The 7,095-nt window shown below is 36.8% G+C and overlaps 1 pseudogene; it reads left to right on the top strand.

The window, feature by feature from the left end:
- The first annotated feature begins 1,733 nt into the window (after nucleotides 1-1,733).
- Nucleotides 1,734-5,082, top strand: LOC105994985 (annotated as a pseudogene).
- The last annotated feature ends 2,013 nt before the right edge of the window (nucleotides 5,083-7,095 follow it).

The raw sequence follows: 7,095 nt of genomic DNA, 5'->3' as shown, positions 1-7,095 counted from the left end.
TGCAATAATAATTTAATGAAATCTATTCTTTTCTTGAAAAGTAAAAGAAATATTATTAGGCAGTATTATAATAAGCGAGACCAATTACCTTCTAAGATGATTTTAATGCAGGGAAAATACAAGAGTCATCATTTTAGTTTAGTGAGATTTATTAAGAGCACAATTTAAAGTAGTAAACTAGGCTTCCTATATTCTACATCATTTCCTACTGAGTCCTAATTAATATTTTGAAAGTTTTTCCCTTTATACTATAAAATTTGAAAATATCAGTTGCTGGCAGATTTTGTGTAAAAAAAAAACCTAATAATTTAAGCCATTTGGTTGCAGCTGTCAAACACATACATTCAAACTGTAGGCATACATTGTTACTGCTACTGCTAAAAGTATCAGAGCCACCAAGAGTTTTTTTTAATTGCTCCCATACCCATAATTTAGAAGAGGTAAAGGAAAAATTAAATTACTTTAAAGGTAACTTATTGATAAATCCTGGGTCTCAATTATTAATATTCTGTGCAATGTCTTGCCAACTGTAAGCAGCCTTAGTCATTCTTAAGAGAATCTAAGCAGATATTGTCAATCAACTACTAACACCCTGCCCCAACAAATAGTCTTATCCTTAAATTCTATATGTAAAGAGCCACTGAAATAAAATGATTTTCTCTATCTTTGAATTTTGTGCTAACATCAAACATGTTATTTTATCCAGGCAATACAATAGCTATAAGCGTGTGTTTCTTTTACAACTACCCTTGCCTCTTCTTTAATACATTTAGCATCTTTTGTTTCTTACTCTAATTTTATGAATTAAATCTTTAAAACATTTTATGAACATATATTAGTAGTACAAGGGAATTTCACGGTAATATTTCCACATATGCATACAATGTACCCTAATTATATTTGTCCTGTTTATCTTTCTCATTCATCTCCTCCTTCTTAAAGAAGTTTCAGTAGGTTTCATTGTTCTATTTTCATACATGTATATAAAATATGCGCGCTCTATTTCTCCTTCTTCACCCTTTTCATTTGTCCTCCTTACTCCAACTGGCATAATTCTTAAATGGAGCCTACTTTATTTTCGAATCATTTTTTCTAGTGTATCTTAATTATACAAAAAACATTCCCCATGGTATTTCACACATGCATATATTGTAATCAAATTAACCCCTCAGAATAATTCTCTCTATTACTCTTTCTTTCCTTATCTATTCTTTGCCTTATTATACAGTTTTCAGGGAATTTATTCCACATATATATGTATATATACATATATATATATATAGTTCACAGAAAAATATTTTTTTTAAGTACTTAGCCAACTGGATCTTTTATGAAAGCACTTTTGGCCGGGTGCCGGTGGCTCACGCCTGTCATCACAGCTACTCAGGAGGCTGAAATATGAGGATCACAGTTCAAAGCCAGCCCAGGCAAGGAAAGTCCATGAGACTCTTATCTCCAATAAACCACTAGAAAACTGGAAGTGGCGCTGTGGCTCACGAGGTAGAGCGCTCGCCTTGAGCTGAAGAGCTGAGGGACAGCACCCAGGCCCAGAGGTCAAGCCCCACGACCGACAAAAAAAAAAAAAAAAGAAAGCACTTTGGTTTCTCAGCATTTGTTTGTTTATTTAGGCATGTTAACTGCTATAAACAACAAATAAGCCCCTTCTCCACGCGTGCTCACGTGGAGGCCACACCTGGGCCTGGGACAGGGCCTCGGCCCTCTGCCTCCAGACCATGGCTTCCCCCAAAGTCAGTGAACTGAAGATGAGTAAGTAGGACCTGAACGTCCTGCACACCGAGGAGAAGGCTTTCCTACAAGAGTGTGTGGAGAGCATAGAGGGTAAAGTACCACCAGCTACTCATAAAGCTAAATCAGGGACAGTATCAAGGAATAGTAAAATATTAAGGAGACAAGAAGAAAACATACAGACAGAGGAGCCACTCAGTGAGGAAAGAGACCTAGAAATTGATAGTAATTGAACCAGAAATTGATGCACCCCAAGAAATGGGAGATGAAAATGTAGAGATAACTGAGGAGATGATGGATCAAGCAAGAAAAGATGAAAACATAAAGGAGATCCAAACAGGGAAAGATGAAGTAAACCTCTCCCTCTTTGCAGATGACATGATCTTGTATTTAAAGAATCCCATGGACTCCACTCCCAAATTACTCAAGCTGATCCGAAATTTTGGCAAAGTAGCAGGGTATAAAATTAACCCTCAAAAAACAACAGCTTTTCTGTATGCAAACAATGAGGTGAATGTGGCTGATATCAAGAAAGCAACTCCTTTTCTAATAGCCACACAAAATAAAATACCTAGAAGTTAATGTAACTGAAGAAGTGAAAGACCTCTATGATGAAAACCTTAAAAACCTAAAAAAGGAAATTAAGGCAGAATTTAGTAAGAGGAAAAGCCTCCCATGCTCCTGGATTGGAAGGGTCAACCTTGTGAAAATGGCAATACTTCCAAAGGCTATCCACAAATTCAATGTGATACCTATCAATATTCCAACTTCTTTCTTCAATGAAATAGAAAAAGCAACCCAAAAATTCATATGGAACAATAAAAGACCTAGAATAGCAAAATCAATCCTTAGCAGAAAGAACAGTGCTGGAAGAATATCAATACCAAATTTCAAATTCTACTACAAAGCCACAGTAATGAAAACAGCTTGGTAGTGGCACAAGAACAGACCTGAGGACCAATGGAATAGAACTAAAGACCCAGAAATGAACCCACAGACCTATAGCCAGCTCCTCTTCGATAACAGAGCTAAAAAAATAGAATGGAAGAAAGACCGCCTCTTTAGTAAATGGTGCTGGCAAAATTGGTTAAACTCCTGTAGAAAACTAAAGCTAAGTCCTTGTATATCACCCTGCACTAGAATTAATTCCAAATGGATCAAAGACCTCAATGTCAAAGCAGACACCCTGAAAACATTACAAGAATAGGAGAAACTCTAGGGCTCCTAGGCATAACCCGAAATTTTCTTAATAAAGACTCAGAAACACAACACATCAAAGAAAGGTTGGACAAATAGGATTGCATGAAATTGCAGAGTTTCTGAATGGCAAAGGACATAGCTATCAAGATCAATAGAAAGTTCACTAGCCATACAGAGGATAAAGGTCTCATATCTAAAATATACTTAGAACACAAAAAACTAAGCCCCCCAAAAACAAATCCTCAAAGAAACAACTGCCCAATACATAAGTGGGCTAAAGACTTAAAGAGAAACTTCTCTGAAAAGGAAATAAGAATGGCCAATAGACACATGAAGAAATGGTCAACTTCTCTGGCCATAAAAGAAATGCAGATCAAAACAACATTGAGATTCCACCTCACCCCAGTTAGAATGGCTATAATCAAGAACTCTAATAACAAGAGATGCTGGAGGGGATGTGGACAGAAGGGAACCCTACTGCATTGTTGGTGGGAATGTAAACTTGTTCAACCACTTTGGAAAGCAGTATGGAGGTTCCTCAAAAGACTCCACATAGAGCTCCCCTATGACCCAGCAATCCCACTTTTGGGAATTTACCCAAATGATCACAAACAAGGCCATACTAAAGCTACCAAAACAACTATGTTTATCACAGCATTATTTACCATAGCTAAGATATGGAACCAACCCAGATGCCCTTCAGTAGATGAATGGATCAAGAAAATATGGTATATATACACAATGGAATTCTGTGCCTCCATCCGAAAGAATGACAATCACCCCATTTGTAAGGAAATGGAAATATTTGGAAAAAAATTATATTAAGTGAAGTAAGCCAGTCCAAAGAAACATAAGTCCCATGGTTTCCTTATTTGCAATAACTAGTATAAGTTTAGGACAATCAGAAAAGGTCAAAATCTATGTACATATAACCATATAAGATGATGTTAAGTGAAATGAACCCCAAGATAGGGACACAACTTGTTTTTTCTTTCTTGCTGTTGTTTTTAATGTATCTAAAATGTACCATGTGATTTTTTTTGTTTGTTTCTCTTGTGTGTTCTTCCCCCCATGGTATAACCCCTGTTTTCACTGTATTTGATGTCAGTGCCCTGAATCTTGTATGTACATTGTTCTAATTTGGGGAGGGGAAGGGAAATAATATAATGCTGAAACAAGGATACAGGTTGTCCTATTGTAACAATAACAGGTACAAGACACAATGTTGAAATGAACTTTACAACTTGATGGGCAGGAAAAGGGCAGTTGGGGAGGTGAGGAGGGAAGAGATGGTAGGGAAAAATCAAAGGAGGAGATAACAATGCTCCATAGGAAATGTACTCATTACTTTACTCATGTCACTGTAACCCCTCTGTATACTATTTTTGCAATAAAAAACATAATAAAAAGAAAAGTGCTGCCATTGAAGCACTAAATAATGGTCAGTTACAGAGAGCTATCGACTTATTCACAGATGCCAAACCCTTGCTTGGCCATTCGGTATGCCAAGAGGGCCATTGCCTTCATCAAATTACAGAAGCCAAATGCTGCCATTCAGGACTGTGACAGGGCCGTTGAAATAAATCCTGATTCTGTTCAGCCATATAAGTGGCAAGGGAAAGCACACAGACTTCTGGGCCATTGGGAAGAAGCAGCCCATGATTTTGCCCTTGCCTATAAACTGGATTATAATGATGATGATGCTAGTGCAATTCTGAAGGAAGTTCAACCTAGGGCCCAGAAAATTGCTGAGCATCGGCGAAAGTACGTGAGAAAACATGACGAGCTGGAGATTGAAGAAAGAATAGAGAGGGTTGAGAAGGCTGAAGAAGAACATGAGTGAGACCAGAGGGAAGAAGAGGCCAGAGGACAAGCAGGTGGCTTTTGAAGGGGAATGCCTGGTAATTTTCCTAGAGGAATGCCTGGAATGAGAGGAGACATGCCTGGAATGGCAGGAATGCCTGGGCTCTATGAGATTCTTAGTGATCCAGAGGTTCTTGCAGCTGTGCAGGATTCAGAGGTTATGGTGGCCTTCCAGGATGTGGCCCAGAACCCTGTAAATATGTCAAAATATCAGAGCAATCCGAAAGTTATGAACCTCATCAGTAGTCTGCCAAATTTGGAGGTCATGCATAATGCTCCTCTGAAATAATCCTTGGTGAAGGAAAAGCAACCTAGACCACTTATGTGGATGTAGCAGTAATACAAACCAGTGTGCTTCTGACCTTGTCTGGAGAGCTGGGGCACTTAGAAGATCATCACTACCCCTTTGCCCCCAGTGCAGCTGAAGCATTGTATGGATGGTTTGCCATTAGGGTATTCATACAGATAATGTTCTCCTAGAATTAGAAACCTTAACACTTTCTAAACCTTCAAAATATTTGAAACACATTAAAAAGGTGTTAATTCCTCCATTTTTTTTGGGGGGGTGGGTTTCTTTGAATTAGTGGGCAAGGAAAATATGAAAAAAATTATTGCTCCATTACAAGTGAAATAAAGGTTTATTAGTAGGAAGGAAATAAAACTCATTTAAATAGGTTAAGTTTGAGTTGGATATTTTATTACTAAGGCATATTTTTGTCCTTCCAGATAAGTTTTTTAATGATTTTATCAGTAAACTTGGGACCACCAGTATTTCAGTATGACCTGGGTAGGCACTGGAAATACTTGACAGGACAGCATCAGTCTTAAATGTGTTTTATAACATGAGCCCACTATAAGTTACATTTAAATCTTACACTGTTGTTGTTACATTGCAGTGGAATTGGATTACTTAGCTCTGTTCTTAACAAATATTTAATATCATTACCACATAAAGAAGGGAGTACTTGAAATAGATGTATTCTTGGTAACAGAATTATAATGTCTTTAAACATATTTTTCCCTGCTGTGTGTTTTGTATAACATGCATGAAGGCCATGAATGGATTGCCTCATACTGACAAAAACAAACAAACACTGTTCTTAGGGGGAAAATGTTGTAGCCCAAACACAGAAATGTAGACATCAAAACATCCATCCGAGATAGAATTTGATATTGTAATCCCAAATAGAAGATGTGAGTCAAACACCTTTGGAATACCATCAGCGTTGTCACAAAGGTTCCTGTTTATTATGTGCAGTGAATTATCTTGCTTTCTAACAAAACTATTTCATAAAATACATACTAATATCATATTTAAAACCATCTTAATGTATGAAGAGCTTGAGATTTACGACTGATAAAAAGCCAGATATGTGTAATTCCAAAGTCAATATTCCAAGTTTATTTTTCCATTACTTCCTCTCCATTCTATATGGAGAGAAAATCAGAGCATGTACTGTAGATACTTGTTAGGTGCAGTCCCCAGAACTTAGGATCTTAGGCTAAGGAGCACATATGTCTAAATTCATGGCTGCTACTTAAATAACCAGGAACTTGGTACTTATTTTCACCTTGCCTTAGGCAAAATCTCTGTTGCATAGGATTAATGAGGCAGCAAGTATAAAATGCTTAGATATCACATTCTGGTATATAGGATGTCCTCAATAAACTAAATTATTACACAAGCATTAACTCTTTAATCATATGTGCAAGACCTTTGAAGGTTGGGAAAACGAGTGACAATCTATATTATCAATGATAATAGAATCAAGTAGAGATTTATGCACATCACTAAATAAATGCCAATAATAGCTATAAATCAACTGCTAAATGAGTTCAGCAGATTATCTAGAGGATGCTTTATGGATGAAGTGAGTTTAGGCATGACTTAGAGGAATGAATAAATTTTAGAGAGATAGAAAAAATAATTTTTGACATGGTTAGATGAAACAGTAAGACTATCATAATTTCTCCAAAAAATTGAGTTTCTTTTCTCTTAGAATAGCTCAATACCCTTTGTTTCAACAAGCACACAGAACATCTTTCTAGACACAAAAGACTAAACTCTTTTGTAAAGAAGAAAATTGGGGTTAAGCATTCTGGTATTTTTACTGCCAACAAATAGCAGTAGGCACATTTAATTTTTTATGAAGTAGGGGAACTATGCTATCATTTTTTAATAATGGAAGAAAACCAGTAGCTACAATCTGGCATAGGCCTAGATTGGAATTTGTTAGAAGCTGGGTTGTCCCTAAGGAGGAAGAGTCTGAATATCACTGTTCTTTG

Source organism: Dipodomys ordii, unplaced genomic scaffold (assembly GCF_000151885.1).
Source record: "Dipodomys ordii isolate 6190 unplaced genomic scaffold, Dord_2.0 Scaffold5, whole genome shotgun sequence".
Lineage (NCBI taxonomy): Eukaryota > Metazoa > Chordata > Mammalia > Rodentia > Heteromyidae > Dipodomys > Dipodomys ordii.
Note: the sequence above shows the minus strand (reverse complement) of the source record. Positions and strands in the feature narration are given on the sequence as shown.